The sequence below is a fragment of the Mesoplodon densirostris genome, chromosome 10, assembly GCF_025265405.1.
Source record: "Mesoplodon densirostris isolate mMesDen1 chromosome 10, mMesDen1 primary haplotype, whole genome shotgun sequence".
Classification (NCBI taxonomy): domain Eukaryota; kingdom Metazoa; phylum Chordata; class Mammalia; order Artiodactyla; family Ziphiidae; genus Mesoplodon; species Mesoplodon densirostris.
In genome coordinates, this window is record NC_082670.1 from 17,644,727 (window position 1) to 17,665,646 (window position 20,920).

Below are 20,920 nucleotides of genomic sequence, written 5' to 3' on the forward strand. Positions count from 1 at the left end.
TGTTGTCACTGTCCACTATTGGATTTACTGCCCTGGCTGCTGGGCAGGACTTCCAAGGGTCCTGTTATTGTTTGGAGAGGCATAAAATGGAAGAAGAAATCCACTCTCACTTCCTGAAAAAGAAGGAAAAAAGGAAAAGGGAAGAGAAAATTCATTTGCCCCTGAGAGGAAAAGGAGGAAAGAAATTTAAAGGAAATTCATTTCTGAAGACTAGGACTGTAGCAAAAGCAGAGTTCTCACCCTGCTTCCAATATCCCTGTTAGGACTATTTCATTGTTTTTCCTAAAGAAATAATGGGAAATGATTTTTTTTTTTTTTTTTTTTTTTGCGGTTTACAGGCCTCTCACTGTTGTGGCCTCTCCCGTTGCGGAGCACAGGCTCCAGACGCGCAGGCTCAGCGGCCATGGCTCACAGGCCCAGCCGCTCCGCAGCATGTGGGATCTTCCCGGACCAGGGCACAAACCCGTGTCCCCTGCATCAGCAGGCGGACTCTCAACCACTGCGCCACCAGGGAAGCCCGGGAAATGATGTTAATACTCCAATTCAACTACCTTAACATTTAAATAAATTTTTAGAGGCAGGCTTGGAAACCTAACCATCTAAAGAATTTTTTTAATGCATTGTATATTAAACAAGCATACAAACAAAAACCTTGAAAAGATGTTTTGTAACTTAATTCACCTTTCTGTCTCTACCCAGATGCTTCATATACATCTCATCAGCTCAAGCTCGAAATGCCTAAAGACATGACATCAATGCTTATGAAGGGTACTATTGAATGGCTGAAGAATGGTGATCTGACATCAGGATGTATAGCACAGGAAAGCAGCTGTTCTGTTTTGGAGCCATGGAAATGCTTTGGAATGGTTTTCGAGGAACAGTCAACAAACCTCCAGGTGAGTGTCAGATACTCAGGGCTGCCCTGACCCCAGACAATAAGAATAATGGAGAGTTGTGGACAATTTCAGAGCTGAGAGCGTCCAGAGAAAATCCCAGTAAGGCTACCCTTGGCTAGGTGGCCAAAGTTTTACATGTACCAAAACATATTAAACAAATGTGCACATATACCCTCAGCTTGTGACTCTGGGCAGTAAAACTATTAAATTGCAATATTAGGACTCAAGTATATTCACTTGAACTAATTTAACTTATGTTTCAGATAATGAGTCAGTTAAGTTCCTGGAATTTCGCTCCTCTTATTTTTCTTTCTTCTGAATTTAAATCCTAGTTCACCTAAGAGATTTCAGTATTCTGGGAGATCTGATTTGTCTAAAATAGATGTAAAAAGAAGCCCTCTATATTTATAACCAGACCAGAGCATGGTCAGTGGTGAGAGAAACATCCCCATGGTTCAACTCTATAGCCCTGAAGACAGCTAAAAGAGAATTTGGGTTGGTAGGCAGCTATCTGTTGATGGAATGATGCACTTAGAAGATCTTCAGCTTTCCATTTGTAATGTTATCTGTTTGGTTAGTAGCCAGTTTGTTGTTTTTCAGGAAAAATTCTGCAGAGATAAACATATGCTTCCATGTTGTTATTCTTCTGGTTTCCACAATCCAGGACATGGGCCTGCCCACTATTTCATTTATCTCCCTTTGGAGACTCAAAATTGATTTATTGAGTTGAATTAGCTTGGGTTGATGCAAAGAAAGGTCAGAAATTGTGATGGAAAAAGGATTCAAAAATAATGGTGGAGAAAGGATTAAACAAAGCAAGCAAATCAAGATGGCAGGAGAAAAGGAAAAAAAATAAGGAAGAAGTGAAAATGATGATTGATGTCGATGTTGCTGTTTTAACTGAGAAATTTAAAGGCTGTGAAACATTGAGAAATCAAATTAATGACCTGGAAAATAAACTCAGATTAAGAAATGTCAGATTGGAGGATACTCTTGATGCGGTAGAAGTAGGAGAAACAATGCATGTTCCCCCCCCCAACCCCCGCCCCACATACAACATTGCAAAACTGCTTTGGGTGAATAATGTTTAATTCCTTCCACAAGCCATATCTTAATTTCGCTAAAGCTTGATGCCATGACAGAAATCTGTAGTTTATATGTGAGATGAGAAATTCTTACAGGGAAAAGATAAATATCTTAACTTCCTTTGGCCTCTGATGACTTTTTGTTTCTGTGGAGAAGCTGACAGAGCTACCGGCTTTGATTGTTTTTGATTATGTAGGGCTTAAACCAAAGTTGTTAAGGGTACTAAACCTTATGAGTCAAATGCTTATCTGGCTAACTCCAATGATCATATTTAAGTCACGTACTCCCTTGAACTGTTATCTTGATAAGTATCTTTTCAAGATTGTGCCGAATCAAAAGAATTTTTGAATAGTAAAGAGAAAAGTATTTTAGAGAGGATGTGAGAGGCAAAACACTTTCTTTGTTCCTTATCCTACTTGGAGATTCCCAGAAATTGTTCTAGAGTCACAGTGGCTGAATGGCCTTTTTTATTAATGGGACTGGGTGTTGTGCATAATTATTACACAAATAATAGATAACAGTTGTTGAACATCTACTCTATGACAGACATAGTTCTAAGTGCTTTATATGTATAAATTCAGTTGGTCTGCACTACAATCAAAAGTGGTAGGTATGGGACTTCCCTGGTGGTCCAGTGGTTAAGACTCTGCACTTCCAATGCTGGGGGCATGGGTTCATTCCCTGGTCAGGGAACTAAGATCCCACATGCTGTGCGGCACCACCAAAAAAAAAAAAAGTGGTAGGTATGATTAGTGTCCCCATTTTAAAGATGAGAAGAGCGAGCTGCAGAGTTAGATCATTGCCCAGGTCACCCAGCTCTTACAAAAGAGGCAGAATTCGTATCCAAGTTATCCTGGCTCCAGAATCCACCTTTTCAATGACAATACTGTGGTTCTAAGTTATTTAAAGACACTGGGATTTTAAAAATAATCTATTTCTGGCCATGGGTGTAAAAATATATTCATGTATCCCAGGAATAGTTTTATTAGCAAGAGGAAGTCTCTTTTTTGTTACCCATTCATTTTAAGTCAGTTTAAATACAAAACAAATCAGAGTTTTTGCACTGCCAAAAAGAGTACAGTAAGATGTGGAGAAAGCCAGAGAAGCACGTGTTCAGAGGGACTTTGTGTTGCCTTCCTGGCCTGAATGGGATCAAGGTTGATATTTTCCTTTTTAAAAAAGATGGAGCTAAAATGTAAAGAACTGATTTTTCTTGTTTTAATTCATTTTATTTCCTTTGACATTATGGACTATTTAAATTACACAGCAGCTGTGAGTGATAAAAGAAACGCTTCAGTTCAGAGCAGAGAAGAAAGAACATGTTTTAAACCATAGAGTCAGAAGGTGAGAAACTCCCAGGTTACCAGGAACAGAGCTACTCTCAGAAGAATGGGATGAGTTGGTGACTACACCCCTCAGCACAACAGGAAGCGCAGTGTCTCCCAACATGATGGATCTCTCAATACCACAGCATTGGAAAGAGCCTTTGTTTTTTTCCACCCAAGGGATCATTTTAAATAGTCTCTCAAGATGGTTGAAGTGGCTATAATCTGGTCAGTGTTCCTCAAAGTGTGGCGAGTACCCATGGAGCAAAATAGAGAAGAGGTTGGAAGCAGAGTGGGAGAGACGAGCCCCACTTCCAACCCATCCACTACTACACTCATCACTTTTTTCTTCCTGCCTTGCAAGGTACAATGTTGCTACCAAAGTGCAAGAAAGTGTCTTTGTGAGTTTGAGAGCTCAGACAGGTGAGGGGGAAAGGCACCTAAAGTAACAGTGGTAAGAGTTTAGAAACAATATTAAAAGCTGTGGAATTACATCAAAACTCAGTAGGATGGAATTCCATCAAAAGTATACATCTTGGAGCCCACTCCTTAGAGCCAAAGGAAGGCTTAGCTTAGATCTCTATTTTCTACATTGATATTAGGAAAAAGGTATGGTTTCTTTCTTTTTACAATGTTTCCTGGATACAGAAAAAAAATTCCTCAAAATTTTGCGTGCAGAGAGATGGATTAAATAACTTTAAGAGTTATCTCTTTTCCAAAGAGAAGGTGTCCTTGCAATTTTATTAATTAATTTATTTGTGATATCATAGGTTAAGCCCATATTTAATGAGAATGCTGATGGATGAAGCCATGACCGTATGGGGATTATTACAGTGGACCAAGATTCCAGATTTTGTGCTTGAAGACACGGGCAAAGCAGGTACAAAGTCTCTCAGCAGATATTTTTATTTGTGAAATGGGACAACACTTCTGGTTGCTTTTCAGTGGTGAGGATTAATGCAGTGCATGGTACTGGGCTTGACAACCTGTGAGCAGAGATTTGAGGACTTAGGTGCTGCAATGAGCGCGGTATTATTATCACTTGTAATTTTCTAAATTATGGAATTATGTAGAGTGGCTCCGACTGCAGATTGCATGTGAGGCCTCTGAAAGGCATTTTACTTCATGCTTTCTGGGATGGTAAAATTGTGATCAACTTTATGCAGATCCAAAACAAAGAGTAGAGTTTGGGTTAGATTTCATATGAGACACAACAGTTTGGATGACCCTTATTTTCAATATAGTCAATAAAATGCCAATTTACAACTGAGATGAAGAATTAAAATTCTACTGAAGATTTATCTTCTTACAAGGTATAGTCTGTATATATTTTCCAAAATTATGTGCTTTATGATTTTGTCATAAAATCAATGCCCATTCATTCAAATATAGAAAAATAGAAATAAATATGTCTTTCTTAAAGAGTCAAGTACCGTGACCAATTTCACAAGCAGTGAGAATAGAAGCCAAGTTAGGAACCCACAGAGTCCGATTCCCAAGCCAATGCTCTTTGCAATGTCACAGTTTAGAGTTTAGCTAATTTAATATTTTGCTTTTTGTTTTCACTTAACATTGTGCCAAAAGCATATTTGACGTAAAACTTTCTTAGGGGGAGGTATAACATTCTATCAAGTACCCCAACAGTGTTTTTGAACATTTAAAAAAATACCTTGCGAATGTCAGTACTTGGGGTGAAGATCAAGGGTGCTGGAAGTTTCGCAATGTGTGTCTGCACCCGGCTGGAAACACAGGCTTACACAACAGCCTTGCCCTCCTCACACCTGGCTGGGGTTTTGCAGAGTCAGTAGGAGGAGACGATGACCACACCTGTCTTTATTTCTAGGAAGTCAGACAATGGCTTAGTAGATTTTACTTGGGAGGGAGAAAGAACATTTAAGAGGAATATTTAAATCATAAGAGAAGGAAATGGAAACTTGTTTCTTGGGGATTCGCTGAAGAAAGAAAGGAGAAAAATCCCATCTATCCAGCATGGTTAAAGTGGCCCTTTGCACTTAGGTGAGTGTATCAGGGTGTAAATTAGTTGTTTCTACGCTTTAGATCTGAAGGGAATGGAAAAAAGTCAAAAAACAAAACAAAGCAAAGGAAAAAGGATAATTCACCATAATACTCTCAAAAGCCAAAGTTGACTAACACTAGCGCCCAGGTTATTCTAAGACATGAATTTTCTGATGACAGGACTGGGAAGCCTCCGCTCCTCCTAGGTGTCCCCTCGACCTCCCGGGAGGCCTTCCGCCCACGGCCGCTCTGCTGTCTCCCAGGAAGCTGTTGGCTGTCCCTTCATCTGCTCTTTTCTGAGCTCCCCACTTCCGTTCCAGCAGATCACTCCACTCCAACAAACATACAAATGTTCCTTGTCATGGCTACACGTCCTATGTAGATTTACTCTATAGTTAGTGGGTACCAGACTCATTTCACAGTTCATAAGCTAAGTTTGGATTCACGCTCAACCTCGCTACCAAAGCTTTTGCAGCTAAGAGCTGCAGCTCACATCACGTGCCCTGAGTTGCCCCTACCTCTGTGCCTATCACCCATCAGCGAGATCTATTTTCTCTGCAGAAGCACATGCATTGCCCCACGCCGACACTCACGGGTTTTAGCATTGGCTAATCACCAATACCATTGTGTTAAGTGAGATTCCTAGGTGCTGATTGCATTTATTGCATAAATTACTTCATTATTAAAATCAGGTATTTGAGTCCCCAAACCATTAACATGAAGGTTATTAACATAATTTCATAAGCTAATAAATCAAGCACAGGAAAAGAATTAAAGGGTTCTTAGTGATAAGTGTTTCTTCAGGGATTAAGGAACACAATTTTCTTATGCATATATTAACATTTTACCAGTGGGTTCTTGCAAGAGCAGTTTTTTCTCTCTCCGTACGACTTACACTCTGTCTTCTTCATACTTGGCCTCTGAAACTCAGTTTCAAAATTAAGGTGTTTTTTTTTTTCTTTTTCAAAGAACTATAAAGCAGTTTTCCTTTTTTGATGATGAATGTGTAAGAATACACAGAAATTTTATTTTTTTAACATCTTTATTGGAGTATAATTGCTTTACAATGGTGTGTTAGTTTCTGCTGTATAACGAAGTGAATCAGCTATAAATGTACCTATATCCCCATATCTCCTCCCTCTTGCGTCTCCCTCCCACCCTCCCTAACCCACCCCTCTAGGTGGACACAAAGCACCGAGCTGATCTCCCTGTGCTATGTGGCTGCTTCCCACTAGCTATCTATTTTCCATTCGGTAGTGTATATATGTTCGTGCCACACTCTCACTTTGTTCCAGCTTACTGTTCCCCCTCCCTGTGTCCTGAAGTCCATTCTGTACCTCTGCGTCTTTATTCCTGTCCCGCTCTTGCTTCTTCAGAACTTTTTTTTTTTTTAAGATTCCATATATATGTGTTAGCATATGGTATTTGTTTTTCTCTTTCTGACTTACTTCACTCTGTGTGACAGACTCTAGGTCCATCCACCTTACTACAAATAACTCAATTTCGTTTCTTTTTATGGCTGAGTAATATTCCATTGTATATATATGCCACATCTTCTTTATCCATTCATCTGTAGCTGGACACTTAGGTTGCTTCCATGTCCTGGCTATTGTAAATAGTGCTGAAATGAACGTTGTGGTACATGACTCTTTTTGAATTATGGTTTTCTCAGGGTATATGCCCAGTAGTGGGATTGCTGGGTCGCATGGTAGTTCTATTTGTAGTTTTTTAAGGAACCTCCATACTGTTCTCCATAGTGGCTGTATCAATTCCCACCAACAGTGCAAGAGGGTTCCCTTTTCTCCACACCCTCTGCAGCATTTTATTGTTCGTAGATTTTCTGATGATGGCCATTCTGACTGGTGTGCGGTGATAACATCATTGTAGTTTTGATTTGCATTTCTCTATTGATTAGTGGTGTTGAGCATTCTTTTTTTTTTTTTTTGCTGTACGCGGGCCTCTCACTGCTGTGGCCTCTCCCGTTGCGGACCACAGGCTCCGGACACACAGGCTCCGCGGCCATGGCTCGCGGGCCCAGCCGCTCCGCGGCATGTGGGATCTTCCGGGATAGGGGCACGAACCCGTGTCCCCTGCATCGGCAGGCGGACTCTCAACCACTGCGCCACCAGGGAAGCCCTGAGCATTCTTTCATATGTTTGTTGGCAATCTGTAAATCTTCTTTGGAGAAATGTCTATTTAGGTCTTCTGCCCATTTTTGGATTGGGTTGTTTGTTCTTTTGATATTGAGCTGCATGAGCTGCTTGTAAATTTTGGAGGTTAATCCTTTGTCAGTTGCTTCATTTGCAAATATTTTCTCCCATTCTGAGGGTTGTTTTTCCATCTTGTTTATGGTTTGCTGTGCAAAAGCTTTTAGTTTCATTAGGTCCCATTTGTTTATTTTTGTTTTTATTTCCATTTCTGTCGGATGTGGGTCAGAAAGGATCTTGCTGTGATTTATGTCATAGAGTGTTCTACTTATGTTTTCCTCTAAGAGTTTTATAGTGTCTGGCCTGACATTTAGGTCTTTAATCCATTTTGAGATAACTTTTGTGTATGGTGTTAGGAAGTGTTCTAATTTCATTCTTTTACATGTAGATGTCCAATTTTCCCAGCACCACTTATTGAAGAGGGTGTCTTTTCTCCATTGGATATTCTTGCCTCCTTTATCAAAAATAAGGTGACCATATGTGCGTCGGTTTATCTCTGGGCTTTCTATCCTGTTCCATTGATCTATATTTCTGTTTCTGTGCCAGTACCATACTGTCTTGATTACTGTAGCTTTGTAGTATAGTCTAAAGTCAGGAAGCCTGATTCCTCCAGCTCCATTTTTCTTTCTCAAGATTGCTTTGGCTACTTGGGGTCTTTTGTGTTTCCATAAAAATTGTGAAACTTTTTGTTCCAGTTCTGTGAAAAATAGCATTGGTAGTTTGATAGGGATTGCACTGAATATGTAGATTGCTTTGGGTCATATAGAAATTTTAACAAAGTTGATTCTTCCAATCCAAGAACATGGTATATCTCTCCATCTGTTTGTATAATCTTTAATTTCTTTTATCAGTGTCTTATAGTTTTCTGCATACAGGTCTCTTGTCTCCTTAGGTAGGTTTATTCCAAGGTACTTTATTCTTTTTGTTGCAATGGTAAATGGGAGTGTTTCCTTAATATCTCTTTCAGATTTTTGATCATTATTGTATAGGAATGCAAGAGATTTCTGTGCATTAATTTTGTATCCTGCTACTTTACCAAATTCATTGATTACCTCTAGTAGTTTTCTGGTAGCGTCTTTAGGATTCTCTATGTATAGTATCATGTCATCTGCAAACAGTGACAGCTTTACTTCTTCTTTTCTGTTTTGGGTTCCTTTTATTCCTTTTTCTTCTGATTGCTGGGCCTAAAACTTCCAAAACGATGTTGAATAATAGTGGTGAGAGTGGGCAACCTTGTCTTGATCCTGATCTTAGTGGAAATGGTTTCAGTTTTTCAACATTGAGAACGATGTTGGCTGTGGGTTTTTGATATATGGCCTTTATTATGTTGAGGTAGTCTCCCTCTATGCCTACTTTCCAGAGGGTTTTTATCATAAATGGGTATTGAATTTTGTCAAAAGCATTTTCTGCATCTATTGAGATGATCATATGGTTTTTATCCTTCAGTTTGTTAATATGGTGCATCACATTGATTGATTTGCATATACTGAAGAATCCTTGCATTCCTGGGATAAACCCCACTTGATCATAGTGTATGATCCTTTTCATGTACTGTTGGATTCTGTTTGCTAGTATTTTGTTGAGGATTTTTGTATCTGTGTTCATCAATTGTATTGGCTTGTAGTACTCTTTCTTTGTGACATCTTTGTCTGGTTTTGGTATCAGGGTGATGGTAGCCTTGTAGAATGAGTTTGGAAATGTTCCTCCCTCTGCTATATTTTGGAAGAGTTTGAGAAGGATAGGTGTTCGCTCTTCTCTAAATGTTTGATAGAATTCACCTGTGAAGCCATCTGGTCCTGGGCTTTTGTTTCTTGGAAGATTTTTATTCACAGTCTCAATTTCAGTGCTTGTGATTGGTCTGTTCATATTTTCTATTTCTTCCTGGTTCAGTCTCGGAAGATTGTGCTTTTCTAAGAATTTGTCCATTCCTTCCAGGTTGTTGATTTTATTGGCATAGAGTTGCTTGTAGTTATCTCTCATGATCCTTTGTATTTCTGCAGTGTCAGTTACTTCTTTTTCATTTCTAATTCTATTGATCTGAGTCTTCTCCCTTTTTTTCTTGATGAGTCTGGCTAATGCTTTATCAATTTTGTTTATCTTCTCAAAGAACCAGCTTTTGTTCTTATTGATCTTTGCTATTGTTTCCTTCATTACTTTTTCATTTATTTCTGATCTGATATTTATGATTTCTTTTCTTCTCCTAACTTTGGGGATTTTTGTTCTTCTTTCTCTAATTTCTTCAGATGTAAGGTTAGGTTGTTTATTTGAGATTTTTCTTGTTTCTTGAGGTACAATTGTACTGCTATTAACTTCCCTCTTAGAACTGCTTTTGCTGCATCGCATAGTTTTTGGGTCATTGTGTTTTCATTGTCATTTGTTTCTAGGTAACTTTTGATTTCCTCTTTGATTCTTCAGTGATCTCTTGGTTATTAAGTAGTGTATTGTTTAAATCCATGTGTTTGTATTTTTTACAGTGTTTTTCCTGTAATTGATATCTACTCTCATATAGCATTGTGGTCGGAAAAGATACTTGTTATGATTTCAATTTTCTTAAATTTACAAAGACTTGTTTGTTTGTTTGTTTGTTTCTGGTACACGGGCCTCTCACTGTTGTGGCCTCTCCTGTTGCGGAGCACAGGCTCTGGACACACAGGCTCAGCGGCCATGGCTCACAGGCCCAGCCACTCCGCGGCACGTGGGATCCTCCCGGACCGGGGCACGAACCCATGTCCCCTGCATCAGCAGGCGGGCTCTCAACCACTGCGCCACCAGAGAAGCTCCAAAGGCTTGATTTTTGACCCAAGATATGTTCTATCCTGGAGAATGTTCCATGGGCACTTGAGAAGGAAGTGTATTGTGTTGTTTTTGGATGGAATGTCCTATAAATATCAATGAAGTCCATCGTGTTTAATGTATCATTTAAAGCTTGCGTTTCCTTATTTATTTTCCTTTTGGATGATGTGTCCATTGGTGAAAGTGGGGTGTTAAAGTTCCCTACTATGAATGTGTTACTGTCTATTTCCCCTTTTATGGCTGTTAGCATTTGCCTTATGTATTGAGGTGCTCCTATGTTGGGTGCATAAATATTTACAATTGTATATCTTCTTCTTGGACTGATCCCTTGATCATTATGTAGTGTCCTTCTTTGTCTCTTGCAATAGTGTTTATTTTAAAGTCTATCTTGTCTGATATGAGAATTGCTACTCCAGCTTTCTTTTGGTTTCCATTTTCATGGAATATCTTTTTCCATCCCCTCACTTTCAGTCTGTATGTGTCCCTAGGTCTGAAGTGGGTCTCTTGTAGACAGCATATATATGGGTCTTGTTTGTGTATCCATTCAGCCAGTCTGTGTCTTTTGGTTGGAGCATTTAATCCATTTACATTTAGGGTAATTATTGATATGTATGTTCCTATTACCATTTTCTGAAGTGTTTGGGGTTTGTTATTGTAGGTCTTTTCCTTCTCTTGTGCTTCCTGTCTAGAGAAGTTCCTTTAGCGTTTGTTGTATGGCTGGTTTGGTGGTGCTGATTTCTCTTAGCTTTTGCTTGTCTGTAAAGGTTTTAATTTCTCCATCGAATCGGAATGAGATCCTTTTTGGGTACAGTAATCTTGGTTGTAGTCTGTTCCCTTTCATCACTTTAAATATGTCCTACCACTCCATTCTGGCTTGCAGAGTTTCTGCTGAAAGATCAGCTGTTAACCTTCTGGGGATTCCCTAGTATGTTATTTGTTGTTTTTCCCTTGCTGCTTTTAATATTTTTTCTTTGTGTTTAATTTTTGATAGTTTGATTAATATGTGTCTTGCCATGTTTCTCCTTGGATTTATCCTGTATGGGACTCTCTGTGCTTCCTGGACTTGATTGACTATTTCCTTTCCCATGTTAGGGAAGTTTTCAACTATAATCTCTTCAAATATTTTCTCAGACCCTTTCTTTTTCTCTTCTCCATTTGGAACCCCTATAATTCAAATGTTGGTGTGTTTAATGTTGTCCCAGAGGTCTCTGAGACTGTCCTCAATTCTTTTCATTCTTTTTTCTTTATTCTGCTCAGCAGCAGTTATTTCCTCTATTTTATCTTCCAGGTCACTTATCCATTCTTCTGCCTCAGTTATTCTGCTATTGATTCCTTCTAGAGAATTTTTTATTTCATTTATTGTGTCGTTCATCATTGTTTATTTGCTCTTTTGTTCTTCTAGCTCCTTGTTAAACCTTTCTTGTATTTTCTCCATTCTATTTCAGAGATTTTGGATCCTCTTTACTGTCATTACTCTGAATTCTTTTTCAGGTAGACTGCCTATTTCCTCTTCATTTGTTTGTTCTGGTGGGTTTTTACCTTGCTCCTTCATCTGCTGTGTATTTCTCTGTCTTCTCATTTTGCTTAACTCACTGTGTTTGGGGTCTCCTTTTTGCAGGCTGCAGGTTCGTAGCTCCCATTGTTTTTGGTGTCTGCCCCCAGTGGCTAATGTTGGTTCAGTGGGTTGTGCAGGCTTCCTGGTGGAGGGGACTGGTGCCTGTGGATGAGGCTGGATCTTGTCTTTCTGGTGGGCTGGACCGTGTCTGGTGGTGTGTCTTGGGGTGTCTGTGACCTTATTATGATTTTAAGCAGCCTCTCTGCTAATGGGTGGGGTTGTGTTCCTGTCTTGCTAGTTGTTTGGCATAGGGTGTCCAACACTGTAGCTTTCTGGTCGTTGAGTGGAGCTGGGTCTTAGCGTTGAGATGGAGATCTCTGAGAGAGCTTTTGCCATTTGATATTACGTGGAGCCGGGAGGTCTCTGGTGGACCAGTGTCCTGAACTCGGGTCTCCCACCTCAGAGGCACGGGTCTGACAGCAGGCAGAGCACCAAGACCCGTCAGCCACACGGCTCTTTCAGATACACCTTGGATGATATGGACTCTGAAAATTCAAGTTACACCCGAGATTCCATTCCCCTGTGGTTACTCATCTGGATCACAGACATGTAGGACCTGTCTGCCCTGAGAGGCCACCTCCAGTATCTTCCCCATAAGCATCTTTGCCATAAACATATAAAGCAATTTTCAACTGAATCCATTAGCCTTCTGTGATATGCACTACCTATAAAATTCTTTCTTCACACTTCTTAGACTGCAAAAGCTTTGGGATGGCAGGGAAGGCAAGGTAGAGTTGGAAGGAAAAATGCCTTGGATTAGTCTTAGGTAGTGCAATTTTCATTCTAGGTGAATTTCAAATGTATTTCTAGATTTAAGAGGTTCTAGTGAAGTTCTAATTATCTCTCTAATTACAACACCTACTGAGGTTAAGCATTCTTATCAAATGGTGCATTAAAAATGGGTTTTATTCCCAGGCTGGATCTAATAGGGTGAGATACTGGCCTGAACACATAGAAATTGGTTCCCTCATTCATTTCACTTACCAGATTGTGAAAGATTCTGAGGGTCGGAATCATCATTATCCAGTGCAATGATGTTGCCTAGAAACGAAGATAAGTTCCAATGTAAATTAGACTATAATAACTTTATCCTTTGTGCAATTTGTGTAATGTTTTTGGCAAATAGCAACTGATGGATCATAATTGAAATACGTAGACTGTTGTTAGCAAAGCATTACATGTGATTTTACAGGTGAATTGAGGAAATGGGTGGGCCAACAATTCTAAGAACAAGTGTAGTGATCACACCACACTTTTTCCTCTATAATCTTCAGTGACTATGAATATTCCCCTGAAGAAAGCACAAACTCCCCTGGACCTCCTCCTCTCCACCTGCTTAAAACCTTTCAACAGCATCTCATTGCTCTTAGAAAAAAACATTTCTCAGCATGGCCCACAACCCCACATGGTCTAGCCTACCCTTATTGGTCTAGCCTCATCTCAAAGCTGGCTTTCCTATTCTGCTTGCTTGCAGTTCTTCATAAGCACTTTTCCCCTTCCCATCACAGAGCCTTTGTACAGGTTTCCCTCTCTGATTATAATGTTCCCTGCTCTCTGAACCCATTAACTTCTATTCATTCTTCAGATCTCAACTCAAGAGCTACTTCCTCCAGGAAGGCTCCCCTGACCTTTGTGATTAGGTCAGATCTTTCCTGGCTGTGATAATACCATGAATGGCTCAATTACATGTTTGTCAGATTGCCATTTTTTAAGTTTTATAGTGTGTTTTTTTCTACTTTAAACATGTTTACATGGTAAAAAAAATCAAAATGAAATAAAAACATATATACTGAGCTATCTAGCTTTGATTTCTGTTCTCATTTACCCCACAACCTCTCCTTTTATAGACAAACTTTTTTTCATTAGTTTCTTATTTATCTTTCCAGTATTTCTTTTTTGCAGGGACAAGTACAAATATGTATCTTGTTTCTCCCCTTTTTGACACAAAAAATAACATATTTTATGCATGTTCTACAACATACTTTTTCTTCCCTAACAATGTACTCTGGAGCTTATTCTATATCAAGACATAAAGAATCTCTCTCCTTTTTACAGCTGCGTAGAATTCTACTGTGAAACTCTTGCACTGTTTCTGGAACCAGTTCCTTATGCTGGCAGTTGGCTTGTTTTCAGTCTTTTACTACTACAAATACTATTACAAATAACGCTGCAATTAATAACCACATGTGCATGTCTCTGTCTTTTCCACATGTGCAAGTTCTATGTAAATACCCACAAATAGGATTGCTGGGTCAAAGGATAAATGCATCAGTAATTTTTGTGTGTGTGTGTGGTACGTGGGCCTCTCACCGCTATGGTCCCCCCGGCTGTGGAGCACAGGCCCTGGATGCACAGGCTCAGTGGCCACGGCTCAGGGGCCCAGCCGCTCCGTGGCATGCGGGATCCTCCCAGACCGGGGCATGAACCCACGTCCCCTGCATCGGCAGGCGGACTCCCAACCACTGCGCCACCAGGGAAGCCCATGCATCAGTAATTTTGATAGAAATCACCGCATTACCCTTCCTGTGGGTTGTACCACTTCCCACCTTCATCAGCAAAACATGAGTGTCCATTTCTCCACAGCTTCACCAGTCGTGTTGTCCAACTTTTCACTGGGAGGTAAGAAATTGTACTCAGGGCAGTGTTAATGTGCCTCTGTCTTATTTTGAGTAAGGTTGAGTATCTTTTTATGTGCTTAAGGGCCATTTATAGTTTTTGTGTGTATGAACTGACTGTTCATGTCTCTTTGCCCATTTTCTGTTGGGTGCTTAATCTTTTCATTCCTGTTAACTAGGTGCTTTTATTAGTTGATATTAACCATTTACCTGTGATGTATGTTGCAGATATTTTCCCCAGTTTGTCATTTGTCTTATGACTTTCCATATTGTGTTTTCAGATAGATAATATCTCTCTCCTGCTAAGACACCAGGGAGGGCAAGTTCCACAGGTCTTGGGCTACCACTATGTCCCCAAATCTGTTTCTTCATTTGTAAAAAATGTGAACCTTGTTGTAGGGCCCCTTCACCTCTGAAAGTCTATGATTTCATTTTCTCTTCTTACCTTTTGGTTTATTAAGGTTCCCCTGCCTTCCCCTCTCCTCTGCCAACCCCCCCGCCTTCCCCTCCCTCTGCCTCTCTGCACTTGGGCTCAGGGGTCACACATACATTGGGAAATGTGGAAACTCACATGGTGTTACCTGAGAAGTGCCTAGAAGGGCTTCCTCCCCCATATATCCCACCTGATTTTCACATGAAATTTCACCATTAGTGATACATTGTCTTCTCAATTCCCACTAACTTTATTCAGGTCTCTGTTACTTCTTATCTGGACTTAAGCTGGTCTCCAAGCTGCTCTGCCTGGATCACTTCTTTTCACCCTTCAGTCTATGTGCTGCCTCCAGATGACATTTCTTATAGAAGAGCTTTGATCAGGGTACTTTCTAACTTTCTTGTATTGTCCATTTATTTTATTGTTAAAGTTCCAAGTCCCTTCATGATAAGATCTCAAACTGTATTTTCAGCTGCAAGTCTCATTGTGCCCTCCCTGGTCCCTTTCCTTCCATCATGTAGGCTACTCACTGTCATCCACCTCCATCCTCTTCTCAGGCTGGTCCTTCCATCTGACATGTCCTCCTTTCAACCAGGTCTAATTCTATCTACAAAATATTACCCATTTCTCATCATCCTCCTCTCAAGCTGGGATTAAACTCTGCTTTCCCGGTGCCCTCATAACAGTTTAAATAAAAGATCATACTGCATGTTTTTCTTGGAAGGAATGTTCATGGCTCTCTAGCGGAGTATAATCTCTTTGAGGGTATATTTTTTTCATCCTCATAGGGTCTGTAAGTAATAGTCTCTAGGGCATTTATTGCCTAGAATTGAAGCAACGCTCACTCCCAGGAACTTTAATTTTAATTTAATTTGTACAGTACTCCTGGGATGGTAGCAAGTTAGGTAAGAGTTAATTAGTTTAGCAGATTTGGTTTTTTCCTCTTAAATTATGGTTCAGTAAAATATTAGTGTATACCTTTGTGTATGGGCATGTGTGTGTATGTTTATGTGTGTGCGCACACACAAATGCCCACACCATTGCATGCTTATGGAAAGGGAATAGTGTTGAAAGAGAGGAAAGTATATAGAGGTGAGAATAGAGGGGAATTGAAGAGAACATTCTTCACTTTATGGTTTTTCCGAAGAGCAACTGCACTCTTTCCTGAAACAGCCCACCTCTTTTTTTTTTTTTTACATCTTTAATGGAGTATAATTGCTTTACAATGGTCTGTTAGTTTCTGCTTTATAACAAAGTGAATCAGTTATACATATACATATGTTCCCATATCTCTTCCCTCTTGCATCTCCCTCCCTCCCACCCTCCCTATCCCACCCCTCTAGGTGGTCACAAAGCACCGAGCTGATCTCCCTGTGCTATGCGTCTGCTTCCCACTAGCTATCTATTTTACGTTTGGTAGTGTATATATGTCCATGCCACTCTCTCACTTTGTCACAGCTTACCCTTCTCCCTCCCCATATCCTCAAGTCTGTTCTCTAGTAGGTCTGTGTCTTTATTCCTGTCTTACCCCTAGGTTCTTCATGACATTTTTTTCTTAAATTCCATATATATGTGTTAGCATACGGTATTTGTCTTTCTCTTTCTGACTTACTTCACTCTGTATGACAGACTCTAGGTCCATCTACCTCATTACAGATAGCTCAATTTCGTTTCTTTTTATGGCTGAGTAATATTCCATTGTATATACGTGCCACATCTTCTTTATCCATTCATCCGATGATGGGCACTTAGGTTGTTTCCATCTCCGGGCTATTGTAAATAGAGCTGCAATGAACATTTTGGTATATGACTCTTTTTGAATTACGGTTTTCTCAGGGTATATGCCCAGTAGTGGGATGGCTGGGTCATATGGTAGTTCTATTTGTAGTTTTTTAAGGAACCTCCATACTGTTCTCCATAGTCAGCCCACCTCTTTGTCCTGCCAAATTATATCTTTCCCATCTCTGATTTTGGATAAAATTTATCCATGGAAACTTTTCTAGTTAACCCATAACGACCACACCCCTTGCATCTCTCTGATAGGTTAACACATTCTGCATGGATGTGTTAAGACATTGTTGAAACAGTCTACTGTATCTCGAGGCTATCTTTTATCCATCTTATCACCTCTTTGTCCTTCCTGAGATAGTACTTCCTAATTTAATCTTATAGCCTTTCCAGAGGAATATCTCATGACTGTTTGAGAGTGAAAGAATTCTGCAGGATGTTTGATCTGGGTCAGACCCTAGTACTCATCTCCATAACCCTCTCATTTAGCTGTGCCCATGGCTGCCTGGATTGAAGACTACATTGTTCCAGCCTCCCTTGCAGCTAGCTGTGGCCATGTGACTAAGTTCTGGTCAGTGAGATGTAAGTAGAAGTGCCACATGTAACTTCCAGAAGTGATTTTTAAAGCAAGAAGGTGCTCCCTTTTAAGCGTTCTCTCCTTTCCAGTGGAGAGGGATGTCAAAATAATGGATGAAGCTTGAGGGACCATCTTAGACTATGAGGTGTGATCCCTATGCTAAAACTGGCAGTATAGCAAGATAGAGCCTGCGTCTGTGATGATTTTCTGCTGATGCATTTCTAGATACCTGCCCCTAGTCTTCTTTTATTTATTTATTTACTTATTTTAAAATTATTGATTGATTGATTTGGCTGCACCAGGTCTTAGTTGCAGCACATGGGATCTTTGTTGCCACGTGCAGGACCTTCAGTTGTGGCATGCGAACTCTTAGTTGCGGCATATGGGATCTAGTTCCCTGACCAGGGGTCAAACCCAGGCCCCCTGTATTGGGAGTGTGGAGTCTTAGCCACTGGACCACCAGGAAGTCCCCAGGCTTCTTTCACATGAAAGAGAAGTAAGACATTTGCCTTGTGCAGGTCTTCATTATTTAGGGTTCCATTATTCACGGCCAAACCTAATCCTAACTGAATATAGTCATAAAAAAGAGCAAGATCTGGAGAATTACCAACAGGCCTCAAACAAGATTGACATATTAAAATCACTTTGGAGTGATAGTACCTCTCCTTATTTAAGCCATTCCCAGGAATTTGAAAGAAAGGAGCAAAAACATTCCAGGCTGGCATGATTCCACAAAACAAACTACCTGAGAAGATTCTGGTTGAGAATGCAGTGATGTGGGCATTACATACAGTAGAGAAACTGATCTCCAAGAAGGAAAGTGACTCTCCCTAGACCACCCACCTCATTAGGTAGGCTCTGAACTCTCCTTCCTTGAGGCTCCTAGGCCAGTTCTTTTGCCTCAGCACGTTTTATCTGCAAATTTAATCCACTCTCCATCAGGGGAATTGGTTATACCCTGGGAAACTGTGCGGAAGCAGAGTGGAATATTCACCTTAGCTATAAGGCCATGGGTAATCAAGCACTGAGCTTTCATCTACCACCCACAAAAGAGAAGTTTAGCTTTCAAAATGTCTGCAAAAAAAGTTCTTTCAAGTTGTGTCTTTCTGACTGTAGGAAATGAGTCCTGCATGAGATGATACATGATAAAACACTTTGTGTGGGGCTGAGAGGTGCAGTGGAAGGCAATACTCTCTTGTCTTCCCCGTGGAGTTAGAAATCTCCAGGTCCCAGGAGTTGACAGGTGGACCAGTCACAGTTACAGTTACAAAGTTGTGCTTGAGATCATGAAATGGAAACATAAATATGACAAACATTTTCTTTGGTACTAGATGACAATTTCCCAGTGCACAGAGCTCTTCAAAAAACAATATTGCTATTTAAAAAAAAACACAATATGCTGTTTCTTTCTACTAAATCTTTCAGCATATTTCTTATTCATTGCAAATTTCTAACACCTGTCTGTGTATAAAAGTGCTAAATCCGAGTTGGATATAACAAATCCTCATATAATGGGAGTTGTGCTTTTTCAAAGGCTTTCCTCCCCGTCGTTTCAGGAAAGTTGCCTATCTTAGAATCTCAGGTTTTTAACACTGACAGAAACCTCTTAGTTCAATATATAGAGAATCTAATCCCTTCATTTATAAATGAGAAACATTGAGGTCCTACGAGAAGAAAGATTGTGCTACAGACTAGCTCAACTAGCTCTAGGTCAGAGCTAGTTGAAGTTTTAATAAGTATCTCTTCAACTGCTTTTAAATCTTTGAAGAGCAGATTAAAAAGAAATATAGGACTTCCTTGGTGGTGCAGTAGTTAAGAATCCACCTGCCAATGCAGGGGACACGGGTTCAAGCCCTGGTCCGGGAAGATCCCACATGCTGTGGAGCAACTAAGCCTGTACACTACAACTGCTGAGCCTGTGCTCTAGAGCCCGGGAGCCAAAACTACTGAGCCCACGTGCCACAACTACTGAAGCCCATGCACCTAGAGCCAGGGCTTCTCAACAAGAGAAGCCACCGCAATGAGGAGCCTGCGCACTGCAACAAAGAGTAGTCCCTGCTCGCCACAACTATAGAAAGCCCATGCATAGCAGCGAAGACCCAATGCAGCCAAAAATAAAGTTTATTAAAGAAAAAAAAACTTAAAAAAAAAAAGAAATATATTTTCTTCTGTTTTCCAAGCCACCCAGCAGTCCAGATGAGATCTCAGGTTTGGAATCATAAATATGGGACAACAAATTACTACAATAAACAATTCATCATATTTTTCTTTTAACCTGAAAGAACAAAATGTATCATAACCATTCATTCTTTCTCACCTGTGTTGTCAGCTTTCTATTCATGGGTTGAACTGGCTGTTCTTTGCACTGAGGTGTGTGTGTGAAGATGTCATGTATTAACAGCTAATTAGGAGCATTTCAGAGCAGAGGTCGGCCTCGCTAACACAAGTTTCTTTGTCACGGTGGTGCTGGATGCAGCTGCTGCTCTTAGGTGTCAACAAAGAAAGCCCAATACAGTGGAGACATTAGCCTAGGGCTAGAAGAAGCCTTCTGAGAACAGCCAAAGTCCTCATTTGGAGCTTGCCACGTAGCTGTGTTGGCTGTTGGTCTGAGCAAACTGCTAGATGCCCGGAGGCCCCTAGTAACCCACTGCTAGCTCCAACACCTCTTATATTTACATGGAACAAACTACAGGCCCCCCAAAAGGGCAGCAAATACTTGTGAAAAGAGCCATAGTGCTAAGAGAAGGAGGCTGAGATTGTAGCCACCACTCTGCCTCTAACTGGGTGATGTTTCCATCCCATTCGCCTGCATTGTCAAAACAGTAGTTGGCCAAGCTTTCAGTCCTCAGACAGAAGTTATCAGGAAAAAGTAAAACAATTAATGAAATAGCATGCTTTGGGGGAAGAGGAGAGAGAATGACATATTAATATAACATAACTAGGAGGTGATAAAATCTACATCTTCTATACATGATTTATCTGATTTACTACCGGCGGTATCACTAGTATATAAAATATCAAAGTTCTGTTTTGTTTTTTTTTTGCTGTACGCGGGCCTCTCACTGTTGTGGCCTCCCCCATTGCGGAGCACAGGCTCCGGACGCACAGGCCCAGCGGCCATGGCTCACGGGCCCAGCCTCTCTGCGGCATGTGGGATCCTCCCAGACCGGGGCACGAACCCGTATCCCCTGCATCGGCAGGCGGACTCTCAACCACTGCGCCACCAGGGAAGCCCCAAAGTTCTGTTTGATGCATTCCAGGGAATTCAATATTTTGCCTTCATTGAAATTGATTAGGGTGTGGTACTTTTCACTTTTCATTTCAGACATTTAGAATGAGAAGCAGCTGCTTTTCTAGCTTCAACTTAAGAAAAACAGCTAATGAATTTATCAGTATTTATTCAACAACAACTCAGTTTGCACAGGCCTGTGCTCAGCAATATTGGGATTAAAGCTTGGACCTGCCTGATTCTTGGAGTACATTTTAGACAGCATGTAATTCATACAAATGCCCTATTGAGCACCTATTCTAGATGAGGCAAAGAAGGCTGTTTTGACTTTACTATTTTG

General features: G+C 40.4%; 1 long non-coding RNA gene across 1 annotated transcript in view; it reads left to right on the forward strand.

The window, feature by feature from the left end:
- The first annotated feature begins 796 nt into the window (after positions 1–796).
- The window catches only part of LOC132496920 (uncharacterized), a 52,271-nt gene continuing 32,147 nt past the window's right edge, over positions 797–20,920 (forward strand). The window contains exons 1-2 of the long non-coding RNA XR_009533548.1: positions 797–896; positions 4,078–4,187. This is a non-coding gene — a long non-coding RNA (uncharacterized LOC132496920). The remainder of the gene's footprint in view (positions 897–4,077; positions 4,188–20,920) is intronic.